The sequence below is a fragment of the Ascaphus truei genome, unplaced genomic scaffold (genome assembly GCF_040206685.1).
Source record: "Ascaphus truei isolate aAscTru1 unplaced genomic scaffold, aAscTru1.hap1 HAP1_SCAFFOLD_456, whole genome shotgun sequence".
NCBI lineage: Eukaryota > Metazoa > Chordata > Amphibia > Anura > Ascaphidae > Ascaphus > Ascaphus truei.
Window position 1 is genome coordinate 240563 of NW_027456787.1, and position 16357 is coordinate 256919.

Here is a 16357-nt window from a genome sequence, read left to right on the forward strand (position 1 = left end):
CATATCTCTCTCACACATATATCTCTTTCACACATATATCTCTCTCACACACATATATCTCTCTCACACACATATATCTCTCTCACACACATATATCTCTCTCACACACATATATCTCTCTCACACATATATCTCCCCCGATATCTCTCTCACACACATATATCTCTCCCCCCATATCTCTCACACACATATATCTCTCCCCCCCATATCTCTCACACACATATATCTCTCCCCCCCATATCTCTCTCACACATATATCTCTCTCACACATATATCTCTCTCACACACATATATCTCTCTCACACACATATATCTCTCTCACACATATATCTCCCCCGATATCTCTCTCACACACATATATCTCTCCCCCCCATATCTCTCTCACACATATATCTCTCTCACACATATATCTCTCTCACACACATATATCTCTCTCACACATATATCTCTCTCACACACATATATCTCTCTCACACATATATCTCCCCCGATATCTCTCTCACACACATATATCTCTCCCCCCCATATCTCTCTCACACACATATATCTCTCCCCCCCATATCTCTCTCACACATATATCTCTCTCACACATATATCTCTCTCACACATATATCTCTCTCACACATATATCTCTCTCACACATATATCTCTCTCACACATATATCTCTCTCACACACATATATCTCTCTCACACATATATCTCCCCCGATATCTCTCTCACACACATATATCTCTCCCCCCCATATCTCTCTCACACACATATATCTCTCCCCCCCATATCTCTCACACACATATATCTCTCACACACATATATCTCTCACACACATATATCTCTCACACACATATATCTCTCACACACATATATCTCTCACACACATATATCTCTCCCCCCCATATCTCTCACACACATATATCTCTCACACACATATCTCTCTCACACACATATCTCTCTCACACACATATCTCTCTCACACACATATCTCTCTCACACACATATCTCTCTCACACACATATCTCTCTCACACACATATCTCTCTCACACACATATCTCTCTCACACACATATCTCTCTCACACACATATCTCTCTCACACACATATCTCTCTCACACACATATCTCTCTCACACACATATCTCTCTCACACACATATCTCTCTCACACACATATCTCTCTCACACACATATATCTCTCACACACATATATCTCTCACACACATATATCTCTCTCACACACATATATCTCTCTCACACACATATATCTCTCTCACACACATATCTCTCTCACACACATATATCTCTCACACACATATATCTCTCCCCCCCATATCTCTCACACACATATATCTCTCCCCCCCATATCTCTCACACACATATATCTCTCCCCCCCATATCTCTCTCACACATATATCTCTCTCACACACATATATCTCTCTCACACACATATATCTCTCTCACACATATATCTCCCCCGATATCTCTCTCACACACATATATCTCTCCCCCCATATCTCTCACACACATATATCTCTCCCCCCCATATCTCTCACACACATATATCTCTCCCCCCCATATCTCTCTCACACATATATCTCTCTCACACATATATCTCTCTCACACATATATCTCTCTCACACATATATTTCTCTCACACACATATATCTCTCTCACACACATATATCTCTCTCACACATATATCTCCCCCGATATCTCTCTCACACACATATATCTCTCCCCCCCATATCTCTCTCACACATATATCTCTCTCACACATATATCTCTCTCACACATATATCTCTCTCACACATATATCTCTCTCACACATATATCTCTCTCACACACATATCTCTCTCACACATATATCTCCCCCGATATCTCTCTCACACACATATATCTCTCCCCCCCATATCTCTCTCACACACATATATCTCTCCCCCCCATATCTCTCACACACATATATCTCTCACACACATATATCTCTCACACACATATATCTCTCACACACATATATCTCTCACACACATATATCTCTCACACACATATATCTCTCACACACATATATCTCTCACACACATATATCTCTCCCCCCCATATCTCTCACACACATATATCTCTCACACACATATCTCTCTCACACACATATCTCTCTCACACACATATCTCTCTCACACACATATCTCTCTCACACACATATCTCTCTCACACACATATCGCTCTCACACACATATCGCTCTCACACACATATCGCTCTCACACACATATCTCTCTCACACACATATATCTCTCACACACATATATCTCTCACACACATATATCTCTCACACACATATATCTCTCACACACATATATCTCTCTCACACACATATATCTCTCTCACACACATATATCTCTCTCACACACATATATCTCTCACACACATATATCTCTCCCCCCCATATCTCTCACACACATATATCTCTCCCCCCCATATCTCTCACACACATATATCTCCCCCCCATATCTCTCACACACATATATCTCTCCCCCCCATATCTCTCACACACATATATCTCTCCCCCCCATATCTCTCACACACATATATCTCTCTCACACACACATATATCTCTCACACACACACATATATCTCTCACACACACATATATCTCTCTCACACACACACATATATCTCTCTCACACACATATATCTCTCACACACACATATATCTCTCACACACACATATATCTCTCACACACACATATATCTCTCACACACATATCTCTCACACACACATATCTCTCACACACACACATCTCTCTCACACGCACACATCTCTCTCACACGCACATATCTCTTTCACACGCACATATCTCTCACACGCACACATCTCTCTCGCGCACACATCTCTCTCGCGCACACATCTCTCTCGCGCACACATCTCTCTCGCGCACACATCTCTCTCGCGCACACATCTCTCTCGCGCACACATCTCTCTCGCGCACACATCTCTCTCGCGCACACATCTCTCTCGCGCACACATCTCTCTCGCGCACACATCTCTCTCGCGCACACATCTCTCTCTCGCACACACATCTCTCTCTCGCACACACATCTCTCACGCACACACATCTCTCTCTTGCACACACATCTCTCACGCACACACATCTCTCACGCACACACATCTCTCACGCACACACATCTCTCTCGCACACACATCTCTCTCGCACACACATCTCTCTCGCACACACATCTCTCTCTCACATCTCTCTTCCCATATTTCTCTCCCCCATGCCTGTCTCTCTCCCCCTGTGTCTCTCTCTCTCTCCTCCATGCATCTCTCTCCCTCGTGTCTCTCTCCTTCGTGTCTATCTCCCATATCTCTCACCCCCATGTCTGTCTCTCTCTCCCACCATGTCTTGCTTCCCCCCCATATCTCTCTCTCCCACCATGTCTCTCTCTCTCTCCCCCGTGTCTCTCTCTCTGTCCCTCATGCCTGTCTCTTTCCCTGTGTCTCTACCCCCCATGTCTCTCTCTCTCTCCCCTCATGTCTCTCTGCCCGGTTTCCCTCCCCCCCCATGTCCCGGGGCAGGTGCAGAGCGCTAAGCCCCCCCATCTCTCCCTCCTCCCCCTTCCCCCGTATCTCTCCCTCCTCCTCCCCCCCCATATCTCTCCCTCCTCCTCCCCCCCATATCTCCCCCTCCTCCTCCCCCCCATATGTCTCCCTCCTCCTCCCCCCCCGTATCTCTCCCTCCTCCCCCTCCCCCCGTATCTCTCCCTCCTCCCCCTCCCCCCGTATCTCTCCCTCCTCCTCCCCCTCCCCCCGTATCTCTCCCTCCTCCTCCCCCCGTATCTCTCCCTCCTCCTCCCCCGAATCTCTCCCTCCTCCTCCCCCCGTATCTCTCCCTCCTCCTCCCCCCGTATCTCTCCCTCCTCCTCCCCCCCGTATCTCTCTCTCCTCCCCCTCCCCCCGTATCTCTCCCTCCTCCCCCTCCCCCCGTATCTCTCCCTCCTCCCCCTCCCCCCGTATCTCTCCCTCCTCCCCCTCCCCCCGTATCTCTCCCTCCTCCCCCTCCCCCCGTATCTCTCCCTCCTCCCCCCGTATCTCTCCCTCCTCCTCCCCCTGTATCTCTCCCTCCTCCTCCCCCGTATCTCTCCCTCCTCCTCCCCCGTATCTCTCCCTCCTCCTCCCCCCGTATCTCTCCCTCCTCCTCCCCCCGTATCTCTCCCTCCTCCTCCCCCCGTATCTCTCCCTCCTCCTCCCGTATCTCTCCCTCCTCCTCCCCCCCCCGTATCTCTCCCTCCTCCCCCTCCCCCCGTATCTCTCCCTCCTCCCCCTCCCCCCGTATCTCTCCCTCCTCCCCCCGTATCTCTCCCTCCTCCTCCCCCCGTATCTCTCCCTCCTCCCCCTCCCCCCGTATCTCTCCCTCCTCCCCCTCCCCCCGTATCTCTCCCTCCTCCCCCTCCCCCCGTATCTCTCCCTCCTCCCCCTCCCCCCGTATCTCTCCCTCCTCCCCCCGTATCTCTCCCTCCTCCTCCCCCTGTATCTCTCCCTCCTCCTCCCCCCGTATCTCTCCCTCCTCCTCCCCCCGTATCTCTCCCTCCTCCTCCCCCCGTATCTCTCCCTCCTCCTCCCCCCGTATCTCTCCCTCCTCCTCCCCCCGTATCTCTCCCTCCTCCTCCCCCCGTATCTCTCCCTCCTCCTCCCCCCCTATCTCTCCCTCCTCCTCCCCCCCTATCTCTCCCTCCTCCTCCCCCCCTATCTCTCCCTCCTCCTCCCCCCCTATCTCTCCCTCCTCCTCCCCCCCTATCTCTCCCTCCCCCCCTATCTCTCCCTCCTCCCCCTCCCCCCGTATCTCTCCCTCCTCCCCCTCCCCCCGTATCTCTCCCTCCTCCCCCCGTATCTCTCCCTCCTCCCCCTCCCCCCGTATCTCTCCCTCCTCCCCCTCCCCCCGTATCTCTCCCTCCTCCCCCTCCCCCCGTATCTCTCCCTCCTCCCCCTCCCCCCGTATCTCTCCCTCCTCCCCCTCCCCCCGTATCTCTCCCTCCTCCCCCCGTATCTCTCCCTCCTCCTCCCCCTGTATCTCTCCCTCCTCCTCCCCCGTATCTCTCCCTCCTCCTCCCCCCGTATCTCTCCCTCCTCCTCCCCCCGTATCTCTCCCTCCTCCTCCCCCCGTATCTCTCCCTCCTCCTCCCCCCGTATCTCTCCCTCCTCCTCCCCCCGTATCTCTCCCTCCTCCTCCCCCCGTATCTCTCCCTCCTCCTCCCCCCCTATCTCTCCCTCCTCCTCCCCCCCTATCTCTCCCTCCTCCCCCTCCCCCCGTATATCTCCCTCCTCCCCCTCCCCCCGTATCTCTCCCTCCTCCCCCTCCCCCCGTATCTCTCCCTCCTCCTCCCCCCGTATCTCTACCTCCTCCCCCTCCCCCCGTATCTCTCCCTCCTCCCCCTCCCCCCGTATCTCTCCCTCCTCCCCCTCCCCCCGTATCTCTCCCTCCTCCCCCTCCCCCCGTATCTCTCCCTCCTCCCCCTCCCCCCGTATCTCTCCCTCCTCCCCTCCCCCCGTATCTCTCCCTCCTCCCCCTCCCCCCGTATCTCTCCCTCCTCCTCCCCCCGTATCTCTCTCCCTCCTCCTCCCCCCGTATCTCTCTCCCTCCTCCTCCCCCGTATCTCTCTCCCTCCTCCTCCCCCCGTATCTCTCTCCCTCCTCCTCCCCCCGTATCTCTCTCCCTCCTCCTCCCCCCGTATCTCTCTCCCTCCTCCTCCCCCCGTATCTCTCTCCCTCCTCCTCCCCCCGTATCTCTCTCCCTCCTCCTCCCCCCGTATCTCTCTCCCTCCTCCTCCCCCGTATCTCTCTCCCTCCTCCTCCCCCCGTATCTCTCTCCCTCCTCCTCCCCCCGTATCTCTCTCCCTCCTCCTCCCCCCGTATCTCTCTCCCTCCTCCTCCCCCCGTATCTCTCTCCCTCCTCCTCCCCCCGTATCTCTCTCCCTCCTCCTCCCCCCGTATCTCTCTCCCTCCTCCTCCCCCCGTATCTCTCTCCCTCCTCCTCCCCCCGTATCTCTCTCCCTCCTCCTCCCCCCGTATCTCTCTCCCTCCTCCTCCCCCCGTATCTCTCTCCCTCCTCCTCCCCCCGTATCTCTCTCCCTCCTCCTCCCCCCGTATCTCTCCCTCCTCCCCCCGTATCTCTCCCTCCTCCCCCTCCCCCCGTATCTCTCCCTCCTCCCCCTCCCCCCGTATCTCTCCCTCCTCCCCCTCCCCCCGTATCTCTCCTCCTCCCCCTCCCCCCGTATCTCTCCCTCCTCCCCCTCCCCCCGTATCTCTCCCTCCTCCCCCTCCCCCCGTATCTCTCCCTCCTCCCCCTCCCCCCGTATCTCTCCCTCCTCCCCCTCCCCCCGTATCTCTCCCTCCTCCCCCTCCCCCCGTATCTCTCCCTCCTCCCCCTCCCCCCGTATCTCTCCCTCCTCCCCCTCCCCCCGTATCTCTCCCTCCTCCCCCTCCCCCCGTATCTCTCCCTCCTCCCCCTCCCCCCGTATCTCTCCCTCCTCCTCCCCCCGTATCTCTCCCTCCTCCTCCCCCCGTATCTCTCCCTCCTCCTCCCCCCGTATCTCTCCCTCCTCCTCCCCCCGTATCTCTCTCCCTCCTCCTCCCCCCGTATCTCTCTCCCTCCTCCTCCCCCCGTATCTCTCTCCCTCCTCCTCCCCCCGTATCTCTCTCCCTCCTCCTCCCCCCGTATCTCTCTCCCTCCTCCTCCCCCCGTATCTCTCTCCCTCCTCCTCCCCCCGTATCTCTCTCCCTCCTCCTCCCCCCGTATCTCTCTCCCTCCTCCTCCCCCCGTATCTCTCTCCCTCCTCCTCCCCCCGTATCTCTCTCCCTCCTCCTCCCCCCGTATCTCTCTCCCTCCTCCTCCCCCCGTATCTCTCCCTCCTCCTCCCCCCGTATCTCTCCCTCCTCCTCCCCCCGTATCTCTCCCTCCTCCTCCCCCCGTATCTCTCCCTCCTCCTCCCCCCGTATCTCTCCCTCCTCCTCCCCCCATCTCTCCCTCCTCCTCCCCCCATCTCTCCCTCCTCTCCTCCCCCATCTCTCCCTCCTCTCCTCCCCCATCTCTCCCTCCTCTCCTCCCCATCTCTCCCTCCTCACCTCCCCCATCTCTCCCTCCTCCTCCCCATCTCTCCCTCCTTACCCCCCCATCTCTCCCTCCTCCCCCCCCATCTCTCCCTCCTCCCCCCCCCCATCTCTCCCTCCTCCCCCCCCCCATCTCTCCCTCCTCCCCCCCTCCCATCTCTCCCTCCTCCTGCCCCCGCTCTATATATAACCCCACTTTAAGGTCAGGGAGCACAGACCCCGAGTTGCTCCCATTCCTCAGCCCTTCTTAAAGGTCTTTGCTGTAACAGGAGACTGGACTGACCTCTGCCAAGGACACACAGGGGACAGGAGGGGGGGGGGGACGTCTCACAGAGCGCAGGAACTGGGGAGAGGGAGAGAGAGGGGGGGGGGGGCGTCTCACAGAGCGCAGGAACTGGGGAGAGGGAGAGAGAGGGGGGGGGGACGTCTCACAGAGCGCAGGAACTGGGGAGAGGGAGAGAGAGGGGGGGGGACGTCTCACAGAGCGCAGGAACTGGGGAGAGGGAGAGAGAGGGGGGGGGACGTCTCACAGAGCGCAGGAACTGGGGAGAGGGAGAGAGAGGGGGGGGGACGTCTCACAGAGCGCAGGAACTGGGGAGAGGGAGAGAGAGGGGGGGGCCTCACAGAGCGCAGGAACTGGGGAGAGGGAGAGAGAGGGGGGGACGTCTCACAGAGCGCAGGAACTGGGGAGAGGGAGAGAGAGGGGGCGGGCTAGGGGGACAAGTTAGGGGGACAGGTTAGTGTTAAGGGGACGGGTTAGGGTTAGGTGGGTGGGTTAGGGGTTAGGTTAGGGGGACAGGTTAGTGTTAAGGGGACGGGTTAGGGTTAGGTGGGTGGGTTAGGGGTTAGGTTAGCGGGACAGGTTAGTGTTAAGGGGACGGGTTAGGGTTAGGTGGGTGGGTTAGGGGTTAGGTTAGCGGGACAGGTTAGTGTTAAGGGGACGGGTTAGGGTTAGGTGGGTGGGTTAGGTTAGCGGGACAGGTTAGTGTTAAGGGGACGGATTAGGTTGAGGGAACAGGTTAGTGTTAAGGGGACGGGTTAGGGTTAGGTGGGTGGGTTAGGTTAGGGGGACAGGTTAGTGTTAAGGGGACGGGTTAGGGTTAGGTGGGTGGGTTAGGGGTTAGGTTAGCGGGACAGGTCAGTATTAAGGGGACGGGTTAGGGTTAGGTGGGTGGGTTAGGGGTTAGGTTAGTGGGACAGGTTAGTGTTAAGGGGACGGGTTGGGGTTAGGTGGGTGGGTTAGGGGTTAGGTTAGCGGGACAGGTCAGTATTAAGGGGACGGGTTAGGGTTAGGTGGGTGGGTTAGGGGTTAGGTTAGCGGGACAGGTTAGTGTTAAGGGGACGGGTTAGGGTTAGGGGTTAGGTTAGCGGGACAGGTTAGTGTTAAGGGGACGGGTTAGGGTTAGGTGGGTGGGTTAGGGGTTAGGTTAGCGGGACAGGTTAGTGTTAAGGGGACGGGTTAGGGTTAGGTGGGTGGGTTAGGTTAACGGGACAGGTTAGTGTTAAGGGGACGGATTAGGTTGAGGGAACAGGTTAGGGGGACAGGTTACAGGGGACGGTTAGAGGGGCAGGTTAGGGAGTGTGGGAGATAGATCTATCTATCTGTGTATCTATCTATCTGTCTGTCTATCTGTGTATCTATCTATCTATGTAACTGTGTATCTATCTATCTATGTATCTGTGTATCTATCTATCTATCTATGTATCTGTGTATCTATCTATATATCTATCTATTTGTGTATCTATCTGTGTATCTATCTATATATCTATCTATCTGTGTATCTATCTGTGTATCTATCTATATATCTATCTGTGTATCTATCTATATATCTATCTATCTGTGTATCTATCTATCTATCTGTGTATCTATCTACAGTATCTGTGTATCTATCTATCTATCTATCTGTCTGTCTATCTGTGTATCTATCTCTATCTATCTATCTATCTATCTATCTATCTATCTATCTATCTGTGTATCTATCTATCTATCTGTCTGTGTATCTATCTATCTATCTGTCTGTGTATCTATCTATCTATCTATCTATCTATCTATCTATCTATCTATCTATCTATCTATCTATCTATCTATCTATCTATCTATCTATCTATCTGTCTGTGTATCTATCTATCTGTCTGTGTATCTATCTATCTGTCTGTGTATCTATCTATCTATCTATCTGTGTATCTATCTATCTGTCTATCTCTATCTGTCTATCTATCTATCTCTGTCTGTCTGTCTGTCTGTCTATCTATCTATCTATCTATCTATCTATCTATCTATCTATCTATCTATCTATCTATCTATCTATCTATCTATGTATCTATCTATCTATCTATGTATCTATCTATCTATCTATCTATCTATCTGTATCTATCTGTCTGTCTGTCTGTCTGTCTATCTGTCTATCTATCTATCTATATGTATATATATATCTATCCTTCTATCCTTCTATCTATCTATCTATCTATCTGTGTATATCTATCTATCATTCTATCTATCTAGCTATCTATCTATCTATCTATCTAAAAAAAACCATTAGCCAGCCAGCAAAAATAAAGCAAACCAACCTTTCTACCTACCCCTGCCATCATGAAGGGCGTCCTCGTCAGCATACTCCAGGTCCATGTCCTCCAATGCCAACAAGAATACATGAAAAAATACAATCTAATGGCCCATACCCCTTAATCACCTTAGCAGTTAATAACCACTATAGTAATTAAGGGGTTAACCCACCCTCCCCCGCTATCCACCCTGGAAGCCTAACCACACACCCCAGGACCACTATACCCACCCTCTACCCATTGATTGGCATAATGGTACATCATACCCATATAATATGGGCATGATAAGCCACTATAGCACTCATTGATCACCCTAATTAAAAAAGCATGAAGGCAAAAATACACAATAATAAAAGATATACACAAGCACCTAAACACCCCAATTCAAAAAATAAAAGCACTAGCCAACCAATTAAATAAATAAAAGCATTAACCAACAAAACAATTCATTCATTTTAAACACTAGCCAACAAATCAATTAATTAATACAACCACTGTATTATATCTGCGTATGTGTGTTATATCTGTAACTGTGTGTCTTATATCTGTTTGTTTTGTGTGTTATATCTGTATCTGTTTGTCGTATATCTGTTTGTTTTGTGTGTGTTATATCTGTATCTGTTTGTCGTATATCTGTTTGTGTGTGTGTTATATCTGTGTGTGTTATAGCTGTATCTGTGTGTGTTATATCTGTTTGTTTGTGTGTTATAACTGTGTGTGTTATATCTCTGTGTGTGTGTGTTCTGTATTTGTGTGTTATATCTGTTTGTATTGTGTTATCTATGTGCGTCATTGTGTTATATCTGTGTGTGTCTTTGTGTTATATCCGTGTGTTAAATGTGTGTGTGTTATATCTGTGTGTGTGTGTGTGTGTGTGTGTGTGTTTTATATCTGTGTTGTTATATCCGTGTGTGTGTGTGTATGTGTATGTGTATCTGTGTGTGTTATATCTGTGTGTGTGTTATATCTGTGTGTGTGTTATATCTGTGTGTGTGTGTGATATCTGTGTGTGTGTGATATCTGTGTGTTATATCTGTGTGTGTGTGTGTGTGTGTGTGTGTGTGTGTGTGTGTGTGTGTGTGTGTGTGTGTGTGTTATATCTGTGTGTGTGTGATATCTCTGTGGGTGTTATACCTGTGTGTGATATCTACGTTTGTTATATCTGGGTGCGTGTGTGTTATACCTGTGCGTGTGTGATATCTGTGTGCGTGTGCGTTATACGTGAGTGTGTGTGTGTTATATTTGTGTGTGTTATATTTGTGTGTTATATCTGGGTGTTATACCTGTGTGTATGTGTGTGTTATATCTGGGTGCGTGTGTTATATCTGTGTGTGTTATCTCTGTGTGCGTTATGTGTGTTTGTTATATATGTATGTGTTATCTCTATGGGTATGTTATATCTGTGTGTGTGTGTGTGTGTGTTATATCTGTGTGCGTTATATCTGTGTGTTAGATGTGTGTGTTAGATGTGTGTGTTATATATGTGTGTGTGTTATCTCTGTGTGTGTGTTATCTCTGTGTGTGTGTGTGATATCAGTGTGTGTTATATCTGTGTGTATGTGTGTGTTATATCTGTGTGTGTGTGTGTGTGTGTGTGTGTCATATCTGTGTGTGTTATATCTGTGTATGTGTGTGTGTGTGTGTGTGTGTGTGTGTTATATCTGTGTGTGTTGTGTGTGCGTGTTATGTGTGTGTGCGTGTTATATCTGTGTGTGTTATGTGTGTGTATGTGTTATATCTGTGTGTGTTGTGTGTTAGTGTTATGTGTGTGTGTGTGTGTGTGTGTGTGTGTTATATCTGTGTGTGTTATGTGTGTGTATGTGTTATATCTCTGTGTGTTATATGTGTGTATGTGTTATATCTGTGTGTGTTGTGTGTATGTGTTATATCTGTGTGTGTTGTGTGTTAGTGTTATGTGTGTGTGTGTGTGTGTGTGTGTTATATCTGTGTGTGTTGTGTATGTTATATCTGTGTGTGTTGTGTGTTAGTGTTATGTGTGTGTGTTGTGTGTTAGTGTTATGTGTGTGTGTGTGTGTGTGTGTTATATCTGTGTGTGTTATGTGTGTGTATGTGTTATATCTGTGTGTGTTGTGTGTGTATGTGTTATATCTGTGTGTGTTGTGTGTGTATGTGTGTGTGTGTGTGTGTGTGTGTGTGTGTGTGTGTGTTATATCTGTGTGTGTTATGTGTGTGTATGTGTTATATCTGTGTGTGTTATGTGTGTGTGTGTGTGTGTGTTATATCTGTGTGTGTTATGTGTGTGTGTATGTGTTATATCTGTGTGTGTTAAGTGTGTGTGTATGTGTTATATCTGTGTGTGTTGTGTGTGTGTGTGTGTTATATCTGTGTGTGTTGTGTGTGTGTGTGTGTGTGTGTGTGTGTGTGTGTGTGTGTGTGTGTGTGTGTGTGTGTGTGTGTGTGTGTGTGTGTGTGTGTGTGTGTGTGTGTGTGTGTGTGTGTGTGTGTGTGTGTGTGTGTGTGTGTTATATCTGTGTGTGTTATATCTGTGTGTGTTATGTGTGTGTGTGTTATGTGTGTATGTGTTATATCTGTGTGTGTGTTATATCTGTGTGTATGTGTTATATCTGTGTGTGTTATGTGTGTGTGTGTGTTATGTGTGTGTGTTATATCTGTGTGTGTGCGTGTTATATCTGTGTGTGTTATGTGTGTGTATGTGTTATATCTGTGTGTGTATGTGTTATATCTGTGTGTGTGTTATATCTGTGTGTGTTATGTGTGTGTATGTGTTATATCTGTGTGTGTTGTGTGTGTGTGCGTGTTATATCTGTGTGTGTTATGTGTGTGTGTATGTGTTATATCTGTGTGTGTTATGTGTGTGTATGTGTTATATCTGTGTGTGTGTTATATCTGTGTGTGTTATGTGTGTGTGTATGTGTTATATCTGTGAGTGCCATATCTCTGTCCCCTCCTGGCGATCTCCCTGCCTCTGGATTGGTGACACTGATTGGTGACACTGATTGGTGACAGTAGGCGTGTCCCTGATATTCTGTATATAAAGTGTGTCTCGGTAACGTCCCAGCACGTCTCCCTGTCCGGTCACAGATACCCAGGTAAGAGGGGCAATTATATACCCCAGGGGTATAAACCCTACACTGCTAGGCTGGCCTGTATTTCATTGCAAAGCTATGAATAAATACAATATATATATATATATATATATAATTGTGCACGGAACTAGAGAGAGTGCAGAGACGAGCCACCAAATGAATAAAGGGGATGGACAATCTAACTTATGAGGAGAGGCTAGCTAAATTAGATTTATTTACATTAGAAAAGAGGCGTCTAAGAGGGGATATGATAACTATATACAAATATATTCGGGGACAGTACAAGGAGCTTTCAAAAGAACTGTTCATCCCACGGGCAGTACAAAGGACTCGGGCCATCCCTTAAGGTTGGAGGAAAGGAGATTTCTCCAGCAACAAAGGAAAGGGTTCTTTACAGTAAGGGCAGTTATAATGTGGTACTCATTACCCATGGAGACTGTGATGGCAGATACAATAGATTTGTTCAACAAAAGGTTGGACATCTTTTTAGAAAGGAAAAGTATACAGGGATATACCAAATAAGTATACATGGGAAGGATGGCGATCCAGGGATTAATCCGATTGCCAATTCTTGGAGTCGGGAAGGAATTAATTTCCCCCTTATGAGATATCATTGGATGATATAAAACTGGGGTTTTATTTGCTTCCTCTGGATCAATATACTGTAAGTACATTTTATTTGTGAGGGGGGAGGCTGCCGCTGCCCGCGCTGTACCTGTGCTGTGTATACATGGTGTAGTAGTGTGTGTGAGGGGGAGGCTGGCACTGCCCGCGCTGTACCTGTGCTGTGTATACATGGTGTAGTAGTGTGTGTGAGGGGGAGGCTGGCGCTGCCCGCGCTGTACCTGTGCTGTGTATACATGGTGTAGTAGTGTGTGTGAGGGGGAGGCTGGCACTGCCCGCGCTGTACCTGTGCTGTGTATACATGGTGTAGTAGTGTGTGTGAGGGGGAGGCTGCCGCTGCCCGCGCTGTACCTGTGCTGTGTATACATGGTGTAGTAGTGTGTGTGAGGGGGAGGCTGGCACTGCCCGCGCTGTACCTGTGCTGTGTATACATGGTGTAGTGTGTGTGTGAGGGGGAGGCTGGCACTGCCCGCGCTGTACCTGTGCTGTGTATACATGGTGTAGTAGTGTGTGAGGGGGAGGCTGGCACTGCCCGCGCTGTACCTGGGCAGTGGATACATGGTGTAGTAGTGTGTGTGAGGGGGAGGCTGGCACTGCCCGCGCTGTACCTGTGCTGTGTATACATGGTGTAGTAGTGTGTGTGAGGGGGAGGCTGCCGCTGCCCGCGCTGTACCTGTGCTGTGTATACATGGTGTAGTAGTGTGTGTGAGGGGGAGGCTGGCACTGCCGCTGCCCGCGCTGTACCTGTGCTGTGTATACATGGTATAGTAGTGTGTGTGAGGGGGAGGCTGGCACTGCCCGCGCTGTACCTGTGCTGTGTATACATGGTGTAGTAGTGTGTGTGAGGGGGAGGCTGGCACTGCCGCTGCCCACGCTGTACCTGTGCTGTGTATACATGGTGTAGTAGTGTGTGTGAGGGGGAGGCTGGCACTGCCCGAGCTGTACCTGGGCAGTGTATACATGGTGTAGTAGTGTGTGTGAGGGGGAGGCTGGCACTGCCCGCGCTGTACCTGTGCTGTGTATACATGGTGTAGTAGTGTGTGTGAGGGGGAGGCTGGCACTGCCGCTGCCCGCGCTGTACCTGTGCTGTGTATACATGGTGTAGTAGTGTGTGTGAGGGGGAGGCTGGCACTGCCACTGCCCGCGCTGTACCTGTGCTGTGTATACATGTTGTAGTATTGTGTGTGAGGGGGAGGCTGGCACTGCCGCTGCCCGCGCTGTACCTGTGCTGTGTATACATGGTGTAGTAGTGTGTGTGAGGGGGAGGCTGGCACTGCCCCTGCCCACGCTGTACCTGTGCTGTGTATACATGGTGTAGTAGTGTGTGTGAGGGGGAGGCTGGCACTGCCGCTGCCCGCGCTGTACCTGTGCTGTGTATACATGGTGTAGTAGTGTGTGTGAGTGGGAGGCTGGCACTGCCCGCGCTGTACCTGTGCTGTGTATACATGGTGTAGTAGTGTGTGTGAGGGGGAGGCTGGCACTGCCCGCACAGTACCTGTGCTGTGTATACATGGTGTAGTAGTGTGTGTGAGGGGGAGGCTGGCACTGCCCGCGCTGTACCTGTGCTGTGTATACATGGTGTAGTAGTGTGTGTGAGGGGGAGGCTGGCACTGCCCGCGCTGTACCTGTGCTGTGTATACATGGTGTAGTAGTGTGTGTGAGGGGGAGGCTGGCACTGCCTGTGCTGTGTATACATGGTGTAGTAGTGTGTGTGAGGGGAGGCTGGCACTGCCCGCGCTGTACCTGTGCTGTGTATACATGGTGTAGTAGTGTGAGGGGGAGGCTGGCACTGCCCGCGCTGTACCTGTGCTGTGTATACATGGTGTAGTAGTGTGTGTGAGGGGGAGGCTGGCACTGCCCGCACTGTACCTGTGCTGTGTATACATGGTGTAGTAGTGTGTGTGAGGGGGAGGCTGGCACTGCCCGCGCTGTACCTGTGCTGTGTATACATGGTGTAGTAGTGTGTGTGAGGGGGAGGCTGGCACTGCCCGCGCTGTACCTGTGCTGTGTATACATGGTGTAGTAGTGTGTGTGAGGGGGAGGCTGGCACTGCCCGCGCTGTACCTGTGCTGTGTATACATGGTGTAGGAGTGTGTGTGAGGGGGAGGCTGGCACTGCCCGCGCTGTACCTGTGCTGTGTATACATGGTGTAGTAGTGTGTGTGAGGGGGAGGCTGGCACTGCCACTGCCCACGCTGTACCTGTGCTGTGTATACATGGTGTAGTAGTGTGTGTGAGGGGGAGGCTGGCACTGCCCGCGCTGTACCTGTGCTGTGTATACATGGTGTAGTAGTGTGTGTGGGGGAGGCTGGCACTGCCCGCGCTGTACCTGTGCTGTGTATACATGGTGTAGTAGTGTGTGTGAGGGGGAGGCTGCCGCTGCCCGCGCTGTACCTGTGCTGTGTATACATGGTGTAGTAGTGTGTGTGAGGGGGAGGCTGGCACTGCCGCTGCCCGCGCTGTACCTGTGCTGTGTATACATGGTGTAGTAGTGTGTGTGAGGGGGAGGCTGGCGCTGCCCGCGCTGTACCTGTGCTGTGTATACATGGTGTAGTAGTGTGTGTGAGGGGGAGGCTGGCACTGCCCGCGCTGTACCTGTGCTGTGTATACATGGTGTAGTAGTGTGTGTGAGGGGGAGGCTGGCACTGCCCGCGCTGTACCTGTGCTGTGTATACATGGTGTAGTAGTGTGTGTGAGGGGGAGGCTGGCACTGCCCGCGCTGTACCTGTGCTGTGTATACATGGTGTAGTAGTGTGTGTGAGGGGGAGGCTGGCACTGCCGCTGCCCGCGCTGTACCTGTGCTGTGTATACATGGTGTAGTAGTGTGTGTGAGGGGGAGGCTGGCACTGCCGCTGCCCGCGCTGTACCTGTGCTGTGTATACATGGTGTAGTAGTGTGTGTGAGGGGGAGGCTGGCACTGCCCGCGCTGTACCTGTGCTGTGTATACATGGTGTAGTAGTGTGTGTGAGGGGGAGGCTGGCACTGCCCGCGCTGTACCTGTGCTGTGTATACAT

At 51.3% G+C, this 16357-nt stretch overlaps 1 protein-coding gene across 1 annotated transcript in view; it reads left to right on the top strand.

The window, feature by feature from the left end:
- The first annotated feature begins 12587 nt into the window (after positions 1–12587).
- Positions 12588–16357, top strand: part of LOC142484890 (beta-enolase) — a 62945-nt gene continuing 59175 nt past the window's right edge. The window contains exon 1 of the mRNA XM_075584133.1: positions 12588–12723. The gene's annotated coding sequence lies outside the window, so the exon portion shown is untranslated. The remainder of the gene's footprint in view (positions 12724–16357) is intronic.